Here is a 19869-nt window from a genome sequence, read left to right on the forward strand (position 1 = left end):
TTAAGGAAATACTTGAGAAAGTTCCCAGCTGTTAGATGTTCAGTACTTCCCTTTTTTGGTTCCATAAGACATTTCAATAAAGGTGTATGTTGCATTTATTTAAAAAAAAAAAAGTCATTTTGCAGATAATTAAGGAAAGTGAATGCTGCCTAAATATGTAGTGATATTAAGGAATTATGTTTATTTTTTTCTGGATATAATAATTATAGTTTAAGTTTATATATTTTTAGAGATAAAAACAATATATTTATGGATTAAATAATTGATACTTGAGATCTGTTTTAAAATAATGAGGAATATGTAAGAAACCACTGTAGTCTTGAGTTGATCATTGTTGAAACCGGGTAATGAATACAGGGGAGTTCATTACACTCTTCTTTGCTTTTACATATTTAAAGTTTTCCATACAGAGGGTTTTTTTATTTAATTTTTTTTAAAGATTTTATTTATTTGACAGAGAGAGAGACAGCGAGAGAGGGAACACAAGCAGGGGGAGTGGGAAAAGGAGAAGCAGGCTTCCCACCGAGCAAGGAGCCCAATGTGGGGCTCGATCCCAGGACCCTGAGATCATGACCTGAGCCGAAGGCAGACGTCCAACAACTGAGCCACCCAGGCGCCCTACAAAGGATTTTTTTAAACTTACCCTCCTTCTAGACAATACAAAGACCTTAAAACCTAGACCCCCACTTATTCCTCTTCTGCTATTGCCTTGTCTTTTAATCCATTAGAGAGTCTTACTATTATATGCAGTCAAGATTCACTTTCATTCTCCACAAATATGTATTACTTTCTTTACTTTTCAGCCCTTCATACATTTCTTTCCTTCCATGTGGTAATCAATTTCATTCTTCCCAAAGTATATCCTACAGAACTGCACTAATTCGGTGCATGTGGTTATTTAAATTTAATTAAAACTTCAGTATCTCAATCACACTAGCCGCATTTCAACTGCTCAACAGCCCTATGTGGCTTATGATTACAATACTGGACAGCACAGATAAAGGAACTTCCATCATCACAGAAACTTCTACTGAACAGTGTTGGTTTAAATTATCTTTAACGAGTGAGATGCTGGTGACAACTGTTTTTCTCCAAAATATCTTTATTTCACCATCATTTTAAAAAGATATTTTCACTGGATATAAAATTCTAGGTTGGCAAGGTTTTTTTCATTTCATATTGCAGGCATCATTTTTACTATCTTTTGACTTCCATTGCTCCTACTGAAAAGTCACCACATTTGTCTAATTCTCACTCCTTTGGTGGTTATCTTCTTTTTCTCCAGATACTTTTAAGATTTTTCTCTATGTCACTGTTTTTTGCAATTTCTTCATGATGTGTCTAGGTATGGATTTATGAATACAGAATTCTTGTATCCTGGTTTGATATCTTTTGTTGGTTCTGGAAAATATCAGCCATCATGTCTTTAAATGCCCCTTTTCTCTCTCCTCTTCTTCTGGAATTCCAATTAAGACATTCTTACTCTATCCTCCATATCTCTTACACTGTCACTTATATTTTCTATCTTTTTGCCTCTGAATTACATCCTGGATAATTCTGTCTGATCTATATTCCAGTTCAATAATTCTTCTGATGTGCAATCTGCTGTAAATTGCATTGTTAAGTTTTTAATCCAGTTATCATATTTTTTTATTTCCCGCAGTTGGGTTTGGTATTTTCAAATCTATGATGCCACTTTTTTATTTTGTAGTTTCATGTTTCCTGTCTTCGAATTTGCCATTTATTTCTGTGAATACAGTAAGCATGGTTGTTTTATCATGTATCTTTTAATTCTAATATATGATGCCTATGAATATCTGTTTCTGCTGTTGTTTCTGTTCATGTTTCCTTTGTCTCCTTGTATGCCAGCTTATCTTTGACTATGTGGTGGTCAGTGTCCTTAAAAAAATTATTTGTAGGGACATCTAAAATGAAGAAGTGTTCTTCCAGGGAACATTTTCATTTGCTTCTGCCAAGCACCTAGGGGACACGACAAATCAGGGACTGCCCTAAATTAAGTCATGGTTTAAATTTCCCTTACCTTGCTAGGCTATGGCCACAACTTTATAGAGACTTATTTCTTTTCTCTTTTTTTTCCTGCTCTGCTCAGTGCCAAGATGACTTGCCTTGAAGTCCCTTGATATTTGGCTGGAAAGTAAGCAATGAAAGGGGAACAGGGATTAGCTCTGATTTATCCTTCTCCCACAGGTAAGGACACATGTCCACATGTTGGGTAGACTTTGAATCTTGGTTTCTGTCCACCTTTCCCCACAAGTATAATGAAAAGAAACCTAAATTTCTTAAAATCTGCAAACATACTCAGGCCAACAGTGGCTTCAGTTCTCCAGATATTCTGCTAACCTCTCTTGGCTTAGGCTTTCTTCCAGAATTTGGCTTACCAGATTCCCTTATCTTTCCAGTTCTTCAAAACTCTTAAGGTGGTGTTTATAGATCTTATCCAGAATTTGCAATTCTTTTCAAAAAGAGACTGGTCTCAATACTCTAGCCCACCATTACCCAGATGTAACATCTATTTTGAAGTTGAGCTAACAGAACTTCCTCATGTATTAGATATCAGGGTACAAGAAAAAGAGGAGTCAGAAATGACATCCAGGTTTTTGGCCTGAATAACTTGGTGAAAAGTGCCAAAATTAAGATGGCAAAGTGGGATATGGTAGGTCAGGTGTAAAGAGTTTAGTCACAGACATAAGTTTGAGATGCCTTAGCTAGATTATAAGTTTCTTATAGGTATGGACAAGGTTTTCTTTTAGTGCCATTCACACCCATAAGTACTTTATTATAACAGTGTTGCACACATAGTTGGTATTCAGCAAACTAAAGATTTCTCTACTTCAGTACTACTGCCATATCGGGCCTGACAATTCTTTGTTATAGGAGATTTTTTTATGCATTGTAGGATATTGGCAGCATCCCTGGTCTCCACCCATTAGATGCCAGTGGCACCATCCTGTCCCCCATTTTATGACATCAAAAAAAAATGTCTCTAGATATTGCTGAATGTCCCCTAGGGGTAAAATATCCCTGACTGAGAACCACTAACGCTTCTTAAAGTTAATTTATATACCATACTTTCACTCAACTGGACACAACAAAGATACACAAGAGGTAAAAATCTATCTAAGCCCAAACTATAGCCCACCCCAAACCAGCATTTCTCAAATTATGTTTCCCAAAGCACTGGAGGACTGTAGTACTGAGAAAGACAGTGGGTAAATGGGTAAGCATAGGTTGGAGGTGACAAAACAGTTTCACCCTCACTAAAGCAAGACCATCTCCAACTGTTACAGGATTATATATATAACATTATTATAATTTTTAAAAGAAAGCTACTGCCAGCAAAATGTCTTTTCTTCAGATATGAAATGGTTAAAAATTTAAATCTCCAGCAAGAATTACTTAACAGCTTTATTTTATTGCTATTCCACACTCAAATCCTTATTAACATAAACCTAGAAAAGATTTACTAAATTCACCTGCAAGTCCTGGCATGTATGTGCTTTATCTGTGCTCCCCTCCTTTTTTCTTTTTTTTTTTTTTTTTACTCTAGACCAAATAAAAATCAGGTAAAAGTTGTATGGATACATTAAGGCCTCAAAATCAGATTCTGAAATAAAACTCATTCAAATAAATTTTAAATCCCAAACTATATAGCAAGAGCTTGTTTTAGGCAGCACCCAGAATGCTGGGACTCCTCCATTAGGTTAAACTTCCTTATCTTGTATAATATACAGTGACAAGTATATATGAAAAAATAATTTTCATGCTCTACTATAAACTTCTCTAAGCCAGTTTTAATATTGTTTTAAATATTACAATATAATCTCAGCTACTCTAAAGATCACATCCTTATACAAAGCTATTTTTATTTCTTTGAATTTCAGGTACCAAAAGATGTAATTAAATTGGAACCATGCTAATAAATTAAGTTCCTGATCCCCACATAAGCTATGTATTTATCAGATATACACTCTTTATTTCTCTATGTACATTCTGTGTATACCAATGTCCCTATTTAACTGTAAAATTACGACATCATTACAAAGCTATTCTCCATAAAACCTAGACTATAAATGGCTGTGATCAATAAAAAATATTTATTGATGACTATTTTATATTTTTTATTTGAGAGAGGGAGACCACGCACATGGGGAGGAGGGGCAGAGGGAGACAGAGAAGCAGACTCCCCACTGAGCAGGGAGCCCAACGTGGGGCTCGATCCCAGGACCCTAGGATCATGACCCAAGCAGAAGGCAGACACTTAACCAACTGAGCCATCCAGGCACCCCTATTGATGACTATTTAACAGTCACGTTTAAAATAATCTCAAGTTCCAGGGTGCCATGCGCATGAGATTGAGCCCCATGTTGGGCTCCCTGCTCAGGGGGGAGTCTGCTTCTCCCTTTCCCTCTGCCCCTACACCTCACTCATGCTCTCTCTCAAAATCTTTTTTTTTTTTTTTAAAGATTTTATTTATTTATTTGACAGAGAGAGACACAGCAAGAGAGGGAACACAAGCAGGGGGAGTAGAAGAGGGAGAAGCAGGTTTCCTGCAGAGCAGGGAGCCCGATGCGGGGCTCGATCCCAGGACCCTGGGATCATGACCTGAGCCGAAAGCAGATGCTTAATGACTGAGCCACCCAGGCGCCCCAACTCTCTCAAAATCTTTATAAATAAATTAATTAATTAATTAATAAAATAAGCTCAAGTTCCATATCTAAAGCACATAAATTACACACACATATACCTACACACACAAAAACACTAAACAGGGCTAAGGATTCATCAATTAGCACGTCCAGAACTTCCCATGCACCTGCCAAAACTTAATCTTCCTCCTATCCTCCCTAATGTTGCTACCACCCTTCTTACCTCCCAAATTAGAAACCTGAGAGCTATCCTTAACTTTGTCCTCTCCCTGTCTTTACATACAGTTGGTCATCAAATACTGTAAGGTCTACTTCGCATCTCTTTTTATCTTACATTCTTTTTTCTCAATAGGCAATAGTTTTGTATAGCTCAAAAATCCAAACCCAGAAATGCATACACGGAAAAGTCTCAGTGGAAGCATTTACACTATTACCACTCCCCCCAGACACAAGTAATCACCTTTGCTAGTTTCATGGGTAACCTTCCACTATTTCTATTATTACCAAAAGATAGCATTACTACATACACTGTTCTCCATTTGCTTTTCTTAACACATCCTGGAGATCTTTCCTATTAGTTCATAGACAGCTTCCTAATTTTCTGTATAGCTGCTTAGTATGCTATTGTGTAGATAGGTCTTAGTTTATTATGGATGGACACTATCACTATTATATACAACACTGCAACTAATAACTGTGTAAATGTATCATTTTGTTTCATATAACTGTAGGATAAATTCCCTGAAGGACTGCTGAGACAAAAGTAAATACAATTCTAATTTTGATATATATTGTGAAACTACCCTCATGCCATTTATAAATTAGTCCTCTTCTCACCGCCTTTGCCACTGCATTTTCATGCCTATATTAATGAAGTACCTCCTTACCTGGCTTCCTTCCTTCCCCAACTATTGTCCATCCTATTGTCAACTGGTCATTATTATTTTAATGAATTTGTAAATATACACTATATTCTAATTTTAAAATTCCAAAGATTACTGAAAAAGCCAGTTCCCTCTAATCATCCCTATCTCTGCTCCCAAAACCCAATTCTCTATCCACCACCCAAGAAATGAGCACTATTATCAGTTCAGGATTACCCTACCAGACCATATTCTTTGCATTTGCATGCATGTTTGTGTACCTGCCCCTCCAAAACACAGCACTGTTCTGGGTTTTTTTCCTTATGTATATAAATAGTATCATACTGTACATACTGCTCTAAGTACTCAAGATATGTCATATTCATTTCTTCGAATTATTACATGTTATTCCATAGTATGAATATACCAATCTACTTGGTCATTTTAGTATTGTGACCAGTTTTACTTATCTTTCCAGGTTTTTTTACTACCATAAATGCTGCAATTAACAGAGTTGTACGTGCCTCCTTATGTACATACACTAGTGTTCCTTTAGTGCAGAAAATGGGCAGATTTGCTGGGAATACCATTTCAAATTAATAGATACTAACAAACTGCCCATGTCAATTTACACCCCCGAAACAATTTATACTCCCAACAACAGTTTATAATGTTTATTATTTCCTCATAATATAGCCAATTTTAATATTAGCAAGCTTTTAAAATTTTGCCTCTATTAACTTTCTGCTTTAATATGTATCTCTCAAATTACTAATGAGATTGCATAACGTCAAATATTTGTTGGCCACTTACGTTTCCTTGCCTGAAACTACCTATTTGTATACTTCACTTGTTTTTCTGCCACTGTTTCTTTGTAGAAGTACATCATACATTTCTTATTTGTTATATGTGTTGCAAATATTCCTCCCAGTCTATTTGAAATTTATATATTTTGAACATTGTCATAAAGTCTTACACTGTGGTTTGATATTTTATCAAAATATCTTCCTAAAACATACAATCATGTATTGCAGTCACCTACAGAATACAGAATTTAACCATATGTATATTTAACTTGAGTGAAAAATAATTTAGTTGGCCCCCTACCATTCTATTTCATAAACATAGATCCCAGAATTACCCTGAAATGTGAATCTCCCATTTCCAGTACGTCTCAATTCTCAAATGCTTCTTCTAGAGTAAACTTAACATTGCAATGGGTGAAAGTTTAATGTTTAAAAAACATTTTTTGGTACAACAGAGCCCATAAATGTAAGCCAACTTTCTCTAGGGCACAATTGAGGAAACAGCAATGTATTTCATCACTTGAGGAAAAACTGGCTGTATTGGACTTATTGAGAGATGGTATCTCTACTTCCCATGTAGCAACTTCCTACAATGCATTTCAGACCTTTTTGGATCTGGCCCGTGCCTCCCTCAAGCCTCATCAACTCACCACTTCCCACTTGCATTTATGCTCCAACAATACACAGTTACCTATAATTACCCCTACATACTATTCTGTTTTGTGATACCATTCCTTTATGTGTTATTCTGTCTGAGAAGTCTTCTTACCCCAAGTTACCTCACCACATACCCACATTCTTCCTCCAAAACTCGGTTCAGACATTACCTCCTCCAACAAGCTCCCACTGACCTTTTCAGCAAAAAGAATTAATGATTTCTCTATTTTCTCATTGTGGCCTGAACCTACTTTCATTAATATGTGGATTCCACTCTGTTACAGAATTGTTTACAAGCTCTCCTCTCCTATAAGCCTCAGGAAGTCAGGCTGAGTTTATCTTATTCTTATGTATTTAGTATTCAGCAGTTTCTAGTATCCAATTCAATAGCTATTTGCCAAATTAAACAAGTCCTCTCTATTCAGCAGTAAACATTAAAAACCTATACCAAGGGCGCCTGGGTGGCTCAGTTGGTTAAGCGACTGCCTTCGGCTCAGGTCATGATCCTGGAGTCCCGGGATCGAGTCCCACATCGGGCTCCCCGCTCAGCGGGGGTCTGCTTCTCCCTCTGACCCTCTTCCCTCTCGTGCTCTCTGTCTCTCATTCTCTCTCTCTCAAATAAATAAATAAAATCTTAAAAAAAAAAAAAACCACCTATACCAAAATAATTGAAATCATGATCTTTAACTGAAGATATTTCACAACCTGGAAGAATATGTGGATTATAATAAAAGCAGTCTGTAGTGTTTTTGTTTTTTTTTTAAGTATTAAGTTTTTAACTGTGAAATCATTTAGTAGGCTAAAGTCAACATTTTTTAAAATATCGGCATATATCAAAGGTATATTGTTTCATGAAACCTTTGTTCCAGTTATACACATGCACATACAAACACACACAACAATGTGTATGTACGTTATTGTTGCAAAATAATTTCTTACTGTAGGTCACAATAAAAAAATACCTTGAAAGCTACTTCCATTGTTGCTATATGGGTTCAGAGAAGCTTTAAATCAACAAAATGATGTAGTCAAGGAAGGCTTCTTCAATGAAAGACAATATTTGGAGCATACTCTAGCTCCCCACGACCTCTCTAATCTCACCTATTACTCCCCCTTATTCATTCTGCTTGAGGTACACAAGCCTTGGGAATTATTTGAACAAGCCAAAAATGCTTCCACCTCAGGGTCTTCAAAACACGTTTCTTTGGCCCAGAAAGCTCTTCACTTACATAACTTCATTGTTTACTCCCTCATTCCAGGACACCCAAAAAGATCTTTCCCTCACCACCTAAAATAGCAACCACCTCCCACCATCCCAACCCGTTATCCAGTTTTATTCCTTTTCATGCCACTCGTTACCACCTGATATTTACTGGGCATTTCCTCCCCCCTCATCCTGAATGTCAGCCCCAAGAAAACAGAGACTCTGTCTACTGTATCCCCAGAGATCAGGACAGTGCTGGCACGAAGCAAACACTTCTGAATAGTCTGTGACAGGCCTATCAAGGAAAAGGAAAAGGAAGAAGACAGGGAGTCGTGCCTGAGCATGGTATATTACGGAGGAAACAAGACTGAAGTAAGGTTGAAGAAGCAGAATATGAAAAGGTTTGAAAGTTAGAAAGCAGAGTTTGGACTTTATTCTGCAGACAACTGGAAGTCATTCAACGTTTTGAGCAAACGGTGATCCACTCAAACATTTATTCAGTACAAGTTCAATTCACTTCGCTTGGCATGATGGAGAGCGCAAAGGTCAATATCACATGTTCTCTCCTCCAGCTGTTCAGGTTTAAAAGCAGTGGGTTCAAAAAAGTTTTAGGAAAATTATTCTGGCAGCCATATGCAGGATGGATTGGAAGAACAGACTCCAAAGTGAGGATGGGAAATAGGCACTGCAGAGCCTCAGGACAAACTGAGACCCAGTAAAGAGTAATCTGAAGAACTGTGCTGATGGATATAAATAATAAAAGAGAAACATGTATTACAAAAACTTTACTATTTAAATATGACGATTATTACCCAACCATTGTAGATAACGATCAAAGTGATCAGAGAGGAAAAGTAAGTGTGGCAGCAAGATTCCTAGAAAAGCAAAAGAATCCTCTTCCTTCCATTCAGTTCACAAAATAAGATGAAAGAATAGACTTGTCGTGGTGACAAAAAAAAAAAAAATGTAAGCAAGCTTGTACTCTATTTGCTTTTTCAATTAAGTAGAAATCAATGGCATCTTTTGAGAGAGGAAGAAGATACATGAGAAAACAGAAAAATGTGAGATTAATAAAAAAATTGCCAAGAGTAGCAAGGGCCCACTGGGAACTGTTCAGCATAAATTCATAATGGCCAAGAAATCTTCTAAATTACTCACCTTCCTCCATAAATATGCTGTGACCTGTGAAAAAAAAACAGGAGATAGATGGTGGAAAGATTTGACAACGGTAAATATGAAAGAAGTGGTGGGTGTCAAAAGTTCCGTCAAGGCTACATCTAATGCATATAGCAATAAATGAAGGGAGAGAAATTGAGTCTATATGAAAGGAATGACTAAAGGCACAGGTGGAGTAATCACATGGGCAAAGATATAAGAGTTCATCTAAGCCAGTTAGGATGTAAGGGAAATTTTTCAGTTCATTTTAACAACATACTGTTTGCTATGGTCCGAATGCTTGTTGTGTCTCTCCCCAACCCCTCAAATTTGTATGTTGAACTCCTAATGGCCAAAGTGATGGTATTAGGAGGTGGGATATTTGGGAGGTGATTAGGTCATGAGGAAGGATCATTAAGATTTATGCCCTTATAAAAAGAAACCCCAGAGAGTTCCCATGCCCCTTCCTCCATGTGAGGATACAACAGAGAAGTCTGCAACTGGAAGAGGGTCCTCACCAGACCCCAACTATGCTTGCACCTTGATCGTGGACCTCCTAGCCTTCAGAATTGTGAGAAATCAGTTTCTGTTGTTTATAAGCTACCAAGCCTCCAGTTTTTTATTATAGCAGCTTGGACTAAGGCACTGTTTAAATTTTTTCCCTCTGTTTGGATACATGGTAAGTGCTATAGACACAAAGGAGTACAGGAATCAGAAGGGCTGCACAGCCCATAATTTTATCATGAGAGGAAGTGACCTAATTCCAATGTTCAGTTCTATAATTAATACTATGACTTAGGATAAATATCCACCTCAGTGCCCACATCTACAGAATGGGAGAGCACGTTAAAGAGAGGTACCATAGTAGCCTCTACTCACCTCCTATAAAGAATTACTGCTGTAGTAAACCAAGTTACCATACAGCAATGGTACTACTGCATATTTACCCAAAGAATACAAAACACTAATTCAAAAGGATATATGCACCCCTATGTTTATAGCAGCATTATTTACAATAGCCAAATTATGGAAGTATCCATGTCCATGTGTCCATCGATTGATGAATGGATAAAGAAGATGTGTGTGTGTGTATATGCACAATGGAATATTACTCAGCCATAAAAAAAAGAATGAAATCTTGCTATTTGCAATAACATGGATGGAGCTAAAGAGTGTAATACTAAGTGAAATAAGTCAGAGAAAGACAAATACCATACGATTTCACTCATACGTGGAATTTAAGAAACAAAACAAGCAAGCGAAGGGAAAGCGAGAGAGACAAACCAAGAACCAGACTCTTAATTATAGAGAACAATCTGATGGTTACCAGAGGAGAGGCGGATGGGGGGATGGGTTAAATCAGTGATACAGATTAAGGAGTGCATTTGTTTTCATGAGCACAGGGTGATGTATGGAACTATTAAATTACTACTGTACACCCAAAACTATTGTAACACACTGTATGTTAACTGGAATTAAAAACTTAAATAAAATAGAAAAAAACAAGAAATATCTTATTCCTCAAGTGTAATGAGACAGAAAGAAAGCTAACTGGGTTAGAGGAACTCTCAAGCCTCTTCTAGAAAAGATTCTACACTATGTAACAGAATCAACAATATTGGCGGAGGTTTAGCATATTTTATAATAAAAGGAAATAGAACTGAACATTGTTATTTTTTTAATTTTTAAATTATCATGGATTATAAAGCTATATAACAACATGAAAAGGTATGTGTTGAAACATTAAAATAAAATAGGACTCAAAGCTAAATAAATATTCTACAAGTTCCTTAATTTCAATTCCAAAACACAAAAACTCTTTTGGTGGCAAAACCTTACCTGACATAAAGCTATTTATAGCTTTTATTTACCCCATTTGGTGTAAACCTTCCTATGTTTTGCTGCAGAAATAGTAATGTGTTTGAAGAGGACTGGACTCTGTTGAAAGGTTACATTATTACTTTGCCTATATCCAAAAAATTCTTAATTCCAAAACCTATTAGACCCAAGGGTTTTAGTGGGCTATGATCCTATAATAATAATTGCTAACATTTGCTGAGCTATTAAATGTGTGTCAGACACTGTTCTGATCACTTTATATGCAGTAACTCATCTAATCCTCCCAACCACCGCAACATAGGTATTATAATTATCCCAATTTTACAAAGGAGGAAACTAAGGCAGAGAGATTAAAGTAAATTGCCTAATGTCGGAAAGCCAGAGAGTGACCAAGCTGAGATGAATACAACATTTAAAATATTACACATAAGAGGAAGAAAACACAAAATTGAGAACTGATTATGACAGAATGGTAGGAGTCCACGATTGTTCTCTATGCAATTAACATATTACTTCTAGAATGGTAAGGAATCAAACTTAAAAAAATACAAAACACTTCATGTGCTTACAAATTCTCATTTATGTGCAATTTCTAAGTCAAAGTGCATAAACTGCACAGTATAAAATCCAAGCTCCTCAGTTTGTTATTTAATTTCTTATTGAAATGACATTTTAATATGCTTTTAGTTACAAATAATACACAAAAATATATATTCATTGCAGAAGTCAGAAAATTTGGATAAGCAAAGAGAAAATAATCACTTATAAAACTACACTCAGAAATAACCACTTAACAATTTGGCATATATCCTTCCAGAGGTCAATACAATTTTCCCTTGAACAATGCAGGGCTGAGGGGTACAGACACCCCACACACTCCCAGACACACAGTTGAAAATTTTGACTATAACTTTTCTCTCCCCAGAAATTTAACTATTAATAGCCTACTGCCAACTAGAAGCTTTACCAATAACATAAACAGTGGATTAATACATATTTTGTGTGTTATACACTGTATTCTTACAGTAAAGCAAGCTACAGGAAATGTTGAGAAAATCATAAGAGAATATACATTTACAGTACTATAGTGTATTTGTCAAAAAAAAAGCCTGTGTATAAGTGGACCCGTGCAGTTCAAAGCCCTATTGTTCAAGGATCAACTGTATATTTGTTTTTTAACCAAAATGGAATTGTGTTTTTAAAACTACTTTTTTTACTTAACATATACCAAGACATCTCTTCATGTCTTCACGTTCTTCTAACATCATTTTAACCGCTAGGCACGGTTCACCCCACTGTGAATACATATCCTAACAATCACTGTGAAACATTTAGGTTATGTACGGCACAGTGATCAAGAGTTACTGACTCTAGAGTCAAACAGCTTGGATCCAAGTCCTGGCTCTACCACATACTAACTCTGTGCTACCTTAGGCAAGCTACCTCATTTCCCTACGCCTGTTTTCTCTGCTGAAAAATGGAGGAGAATATTATCTACTTCATATGATTAATGTGGGAGTGGGGTCAAATGTTAATACACAGCTTTTACTATCAACAGCACTGCAATCAGGATGCTCACTGCTAAATCTCTGCACACATCCTTATTACATCAAGATAAATTCCCTTAAATGAGAGTTTCCATGTCAGAAGATATGCCCATTTTTAAGGCTTTGAGTCTCCCAAATTACAGATGGGTTTATTTATTTATTTTTTTAGATTTTATTTCTTTATTTGAGAGAGTGAGCGAGAGAGAGAGAAGGAGCAGGGGGGACGGGAAAGGGGCAGAGAGAGAGAAGCAGACTCCCTGCCCAGCAGGGAGCCCGACATGGGGCTCGATCCTGGGACTCTGGGATCACGACCTGAGCCGAAGGCAGACATTTAACCGACTGAGCCACCCAGGTGCCCCTATAGCTGGGTTTAAAGCCCTCATCAAATAGCTCTCTCACTTAATACTCATTTCTCTTTATCCAAGAAGGTGAAAACTATGATCCAGTTAAGCTAACCAGCTTGTTTCACTCATGACTTTTGCTCTTCTACTTTTGTACCTGCAAACCTAGACATATATCATAAAGTCTCAAAAGTTTGTAGGGAACTTTAGGACACCCGGCCCAATTCCTCATTCAGCATATCAACTTCTGCACCCTAGAATCCCTAACTTGAACATTATCAGTGAAAGCAGAGCGCCTACCACCCACACAACCCATTACATTTTTACGGTTTTGTAGAAATTTTATCTTGAAAGAATGCTGAAATCCTCCTTCTAACTACTACTCATTGATCCTACCTAGTTCTTTCTAGTCAGATCAAACCTGATCTTTCTGTGTGACAGACCTCTAAATATTTAAAGATAGCTATCATTCCTTAGATGAGCTTCCTTCTCTTCTTTGAGCCAAACAGGTGTCTATCACCTGGGGAACTTGAGAAAAATACAGCAGCCCAGGTCCTATCCTACTTAAGCTCCGTGTTTTTGCTCTGCAGGTGATTCTGATATAAAGTCTGAGAACTGATCTAAGGGCCCACTCATAATGTGACAGTATGCTACCTAAAAAGCTGACACACTGTAAGTATCCCAGGTATAATACAAGTACAAAGTAAAGTGTGGCTAATACCTGCTCTTTCTTTCCAGAGAGAGAGAGAGAGAGCGCAAGCAAGGGTGCAGGAGCGGCAGAGGGAGGAGGAGAATCTCAAGCCAACTCCATGATGAGCACAGAGCCAGACCGGTGGCTCCATCTCACGACCCTCAGGTTATGACCTGAGCCGAGATGAAAAGTCAAACGCTTAACCGACTGAGCCACCACGCGCCCCAATACCTGTTCTATGTTGTTCTACCAAATTCAAAAATGACATTTACTTTTTAAAAAATTATACCATAGTGTTGATTCACATTAAATGTACAGTTAAAATGATCGAGTCTTTTGCACATTCTGTATTTGTGCTTTAGCGTCTTGGGCCCTATCTGCCTGCCTTTCCAACTATTCCCATTAAAATGTAAGAGAACCAGGACAAAGAGTTTCAAATTCCTATTTCTAAATATATCAACGGCTCTACATATGATTTACCTTCAGTAGAGAAATCATTTCACGCTTTAGCCTCTACACTTAACCTCATGGACGTACTTAGCCTAAATGAAAATATACTAGCCCACCAACAACTGAACTGACAGGCAACTGCACCAACACATCTTCTCTATGCAAAGCACTGTCGTCCACACAGTGGGGAAACACAGTCCTTAATACTAGTAGACAGACCTTCTAGGAAGCATGATGGAACAAACACCTTCAAAATAGTGTAATACCAAGATAGAGACATCATACTATAGAAACCTACGATTACTAGTTGGAAAGCTCTGGGGCCAAAGAAATGATAGTCATTAGAAAACTAAGTCACCCTCATCTTTTAAGGTTTTGTTTCCCTTTGCTTTTTAACGTTTATGAGAGAGGGAGGAGATGGACCCATCAGTGAATTCACCCACACTCAGGCTACTTGCAAAGGGAACTTGCACCCTCAAAAATACACCCTCAAAATAAATTCATGATTCAAAATTTCATGTAATGACTTCTGAATTCCTGACTTGTTTGCTTTACCTGTTACTATTCCTAACTTAGGAGGTACTCAAGACAGGGGGAAAAAAGGAGGGGGGCATTCTAAAGATGAGGTCCATCATAAATAAATCTCAGAGTTGCTGGGTCAAAGGGAGACAAGTAAAATTAACCAAGAACCAATCTGATATTTATTTTCATTTACATAGCAAACATCAAAAATATACCTGGCATTTTCAAACAATTATGTCAAGAATGACCAGATGCTTCCTGTTGATGGAACAGTAGAGAACTAGTCTGAGAGAATCAAAGTAGAGTTCACAGAAACAACTGGAAATGAATTTAGCTTCATTTCAAAACCATTAATCCAAAGTATGGCCTTAACACTTTCACACATTTACAGTATAACTGGCCTCCAACCTAAAATACCCAGATTGACTGAAAGAGAGAACTCAAACTCTAAGTTAGGAGAGTTAACTCTAAAGGTATGTATATGCATTACAAAAGTATTGTTTGACCAAATGTTTCACTGCAGGATTCCTTTTAAATCTGGAGCTCCTGAAGTGCTTTGACAGTGTCCTATCTTCAAATACTGCTTTTACACACTAGTTTTCACAAGCACATCTAATATGAAATTCACATTTTACTTGCATACATAATTAAGTTGTGGAAATAAAAATTAAGTTTAGTCACTTAAAATATTTGCAAATGTTCCTGAGACTCCAGGATCATATGCAGATTACACAATCCTTACTTTTCATACTGTTTATGCAACTAAATCCCAAACTGAAAAAAGAGTGCAAGAAAAAAGTATAGAAATCAACGCTCCTATCCATATTTTTTAAATGTGTCTTGTATTACCCTATTTGACTTGTATGGGGAGAGGATGGAAATGACAAATCTCAGTTTAAAAAAAAAAAAAAGTTAAAAAAAATTAAAAAAAAAAAAAATGAACATACAATGGAGTTTTGGGAGTTTTCCAGAGGTTACATGGTGTGATACCACAACAGACTTAATGCAGTAGACTTAAGAATCTAAGTATCTTCTATTAAACCAGACATTTAAAAGACTTGAAGAAATGCAAAACAATGTCATTCTTACCTAGTATGTCACTTGTATTAACGTGTAATGAATTTTTGTTCCTGCTGTTATTTGGGGGGAAATATTTAAAAAGAGAAAAATTAAGAAAAAAGCATAAAGCCATTTTTAATTTCCTTAAATTCAGAGTCTGAACCTGAAAGTGGAAGTGTCAAGGCTGATGGTTATAGGTCAGTGCGAAGAAATTTAAATCAAGCTGGGTGGGTCTCTACGTGAAATAACTATCTGCAAAAGTAATTTTTGACCACTAACATCTGCATAATAAATTATAATGCATCTTTAATTCTGGAATGGAAAATTACTTTACAAGGATCATTTACTGACTACATCAAAACATTTTCCAGATAAAAATTGTACTTCAGAAAGTAACTTGCCTGAATCGAGACAGCAAATCAGTGTTCGGAGAGAGCACTTAAAATATTTCCACATTACCAAGCCCCCTTCAAAAGTACTGTGGTGGTCGCTACCCCTCCTTTGAACAGATGTCTGCTCGCCACAATCCAATCAGGTTTAAAGCAAGAGTATGTGTACTGAAAACAAGCTTAAAGTGGGAAAACACACACAAAGCAGGCCTATATAATTCCTTTGGTTTCAGTTTTCACGACGCACCCGAGGCCATACACGCTGATTCTACACGGCAGGGCAGCTTCAACGAAGCACACTAAATACACACTGATTAACTGTGTCCGGGCAGAAATGACCTGGCAAAATTCTCAACTTTTTTCCTAAGCCGTGCACCCGCAGATCCCGGCGGCCAAGTCCCAAGAGCAGAAGTCCCGAGCATCCAGAGCGGCGGGCTTTGTCCCCTCAGGGACTTGAGTCCCCGAGGTCGTGGCAGTGGCCGCGATCGGCCCCGCGCGGGCCGGGCCCGGCCCCCCACTTAACCCTGTCCGGGCCAGTCGCTCCCGCCGCGGCCCGAGCGCCTCCCGGCCGCGCAGGCCCCGCAGCACAGCGCGCCCCGGGGCGGCCGCCCCCGCCGCCTCTTCACGGTTCCGGCGAGCCCGGTGGGGCCGCCCGGCCGCCCAAACAAAGAGGCCGGCAGTTCCCGGGATGGCGGGCGCCGGGGCCGGGCCGGGCCGCGCCAGCCTGTCTCCCTCCCTCGCCCGCCCACCTCCCGCCTCCCGGCGCCCGCAGAGCCCCCGCCGCCCCTGCTCGACCCCATCCCCGCCCCGGGGCCGCCGCTCGGGCCAGGGCCGGCTCGGAGGCCACGGCGCGCCGGGCCCGAGGAGGGGGCGGCGGCCGCCACCATGTCTGCCCGCCCCTCCCAGAAGCGGGGTGCCCGGCGGACAAAGCGCGGCGGCGGCGCGGGCGGAGCGGGCGCCCAGGCCGACCCCGCCGACCCCCGCGGAATAAGCGGGGCTAGGAGCCCCGGAAACCCGGCGCCTTAATGCAATAAACAGGAAATCGCGGGGATGATCTGGGTTCCGGGGGAAGTGGAATTATTTTTTACCAGCGAAGAGATCAACTTCCACATCCGGTGGTAACAGGGCCCTACACAGACCCGCACTGACCTGGAAAAGCTTCGGGAGCGGCGACGGGGGAGCAGCAGGAGGTGGTGCGGGGACCCGAGGCGCCTCGTACCCGGCCGGGCTGACGCGGCCCCGCTACACACAAAGCGCTTCAGCTGCACAGGGCGCTATTTTCCGAAAATGCCGCGTCTGGTCGGCGCCCAAAATCCCCACCGAAAAGTCCCCCGTGCTGCGCGCGGAGGGACACATGGTGTGCGAGTGAGTCAAAGCTCCCAGCATCCCTCCCGGACCCGGCCCCTGTCAAGCCCGCGCCTGAGCCTTTCCGCCCCTGCCCTCGGCAGCAGCTCGCCCTCCCACTCCCTCCCCGACCCCATTCGGGCGAGAGGAAAGGGGCGACAGAGTCTGATTTTTGTTTTTAACCGATGGAAAGGAAATATGCCATTTGCAGAGCCTGAGCCACACAAAGAAAGCGGCGGAATGATCCGCTCTCGGCGACCGCAAGTCCCGGCTCGCCCGGCGCCTGCGCGGCACGGGGGTGGGAGCTGCGGCCGGCCATGTGCGCGGCGGAGCAGCCCGGCTGGTGGCCGAGCCTTCCCGCCTATTTCTGCGGGGGCTGGCAGTTGGGAAACTAAAGTGCGTGTTCCTCCGTTCGTGTCTCTGCGACATGACCGCTGAGAGAGGGGGAATCCGAACTCCGAGGTTAAGCTGGGCCTCGTAGCAGATTCCTGGGAGACGGAAGGGCAGCCGGGAAGCTAGGATTTAACTTAAAGTGACCCTAGATTCAACTAGGCCGACTGGGACGGGAGTGGCGGTTGAGGTACAAGGGGAGGAACGAAGGATGGTCCTTCTCTTCGCGGAAACTGAGCGGTCAGGTTCATGACGAAGATGTAGTTACTCCTGTAGCCTTTTTTTTCAACATGCCGGTGGTGTCACAGGTGTCTCATACTTAATAGACCCTAGTAACTGCTCACTGATTTGCCTTGGATTTCTGTCACCCCAGAGGTGGAGGTCTGTTTCTTCGTGGCTGCAATGTCAAGATTTCTGTTGTGTTAAGGCGCAAAAGTTTATTTGGAGATAACCTTTGGAAGTTAATTTACTTGTGATGATTTGCTAAGAAACCCAACACACTGGTATGTTTTTAACAGGTGAGCCTGGGAATAACTTCCCCACGTGGGAAAGCTGCTAACCTGCAGCTTCTGGCTTCCTATAGTTAGGAGTTGGGAATATCTGAGACAGCGCCAAGAGTTTAATCCAGGAGTGTTTACAAGCTTAAGTGAAATCCGTATTACCCATTGATTTTGTGAGGCCTCAGATAAGTAATTTTTCTCTTTCCATTTATCCTTTTGTGATACTGAGGTGGTAAAGACTTATTAAAGCATTTTGCCTAAAACGGAAGCAAAGTAAATATTATAGGAGCCATATTATTTTCTTTTAATATATTTTCAGTGCTTCGGTTGATAAAAATTTGTCAAATTTTTTATATCACATGCTTTTTTTTCACACTGAATTTATTTGAGTGAACATTGAGCTAATGGTTGCTATGGAATCCTTGCCCTCATTGATCTTACACTGTAGATTGCAGACAAATAGGTATCATCAGTGGTATAATGAGGGTAAACTGCTGAATACTGCGAAATCTCATACAGGAGAAATCCCTTACTCACCTGGGTTGGAGGAATGAAATGGGACTGGAGAAGCAGTTAGCTTTAAGAAGGGAATCGGGGAAGAGCCTTCTAGAGAGAAGCAGCAATACGTGCAAAGGTTAGGAGGCAAACTTTGGAGAGATTATTGAGTAAAGAAGATAATGCTGTTTCAGGAGTGCCTAGAGATGTTCCTGAAGAGGTTTAATCATGAAAACCTTGAATGCCATGTGCAGAAATTAGCTTTTGAGAGCTAAGAGGAAACTGTTGAAGGGCCTTAAGTAGAAGTGTTACAGGATTGGATTTGCATTTTAGACAGACTGTTATGCAAAACTCAGAGGCATGGAAAACAGTTTGGAAAAAACAGTAATCTGTGAGAGAGTAATGCCTTGGACTGAGATAGTGGCAAATAGTGTGAAGAATATGACCAAAGTAGTTATTGAGAGTTTGGTCATCTGGCTGAGCCGGTAAGGGAATGACTGAGAGGAAGTCATCTTTGACATCTTTCACCTTGTTAAGTTTGAAGTACTTGTGAACCAACCAAGCAGATATGTCTGGCAGACAATTAGGTATTAAGTTGTTTCATGAGCACCTGTCTGTAACTGGCACTGTTGTAAATACTGGAATAGATTAAGCAGCAACAAAACCAATAAGGTCCCTGTTCCTGTTGCTAGTGGAGGGAACAAACCATAAAAAAGTTTTATGAAAGGAAAGATAAGGGGCACCCGGGTAGCTCAGTCAGTTAAGCGTCTGCCTTCAGCTCAGGTTCATGATCCCCGGGGTCCTGGGATCGAGCTCCGAGACAAGTGGACTGGTCGGACTCCCTGCTCAGAGGGGAGTCTGCTTCGCCCTCTCCCTTTCCCCGCTACCCACCCCCCTGCCCTGCTCATGCTCTCTCTCAAATAAATAAAATCTTTAAAAAAAAAAAAAAA

At 39.9% G+C, this 19869-nt stretch overlaps 1 protein-coding gene across 6 annotated transcripts in view; it reads right to left on the bottom strand.

Moving 5' to 3' along the window:
* Positions 1-17710, bottom strand: part of GABPB1 (GA binding protein transcription factor subunit beta 1) — a 63786-nt gene extending 46076 nt beyond the window's left edge. For 4 of the 6 annotated variants that reach the window (XM_034994668.1, XM_034994666.1, XM_034994671.1 and 1 more), the window contains exon 1: positions 17279-17296. The gene's annotated coding sequence lies outside the window, so the exon portion shown is untranslated. Of the gene's footprint in view, positions 1-17278; positions 17297-17339 lie in introns of those variants that run through there. The other 2 variants (XM_034994669.1, XM_034994667.1) reach the window with 1 other exon arrangement.
* Between the last annotated feature and the right edge of the window lie 2159 nt (positions 17711-19869).

The sequence above is a fragment of the Mirounga leonina genome, unplaced genomic scaffold (assembly GCF_011800145.1).
Source record: "Mirounga leonina isolate KUSES-001 unplaced genomic scaffold, KU_Mleo_1.0 Mir_91, whole genome shotgun sequence".
Lineage (NCBI taxonomy): Eukaryota > Metazoa > Chordata > Mammalia > Carnivora > Phocidae > Mirounga > Mirounga leonina.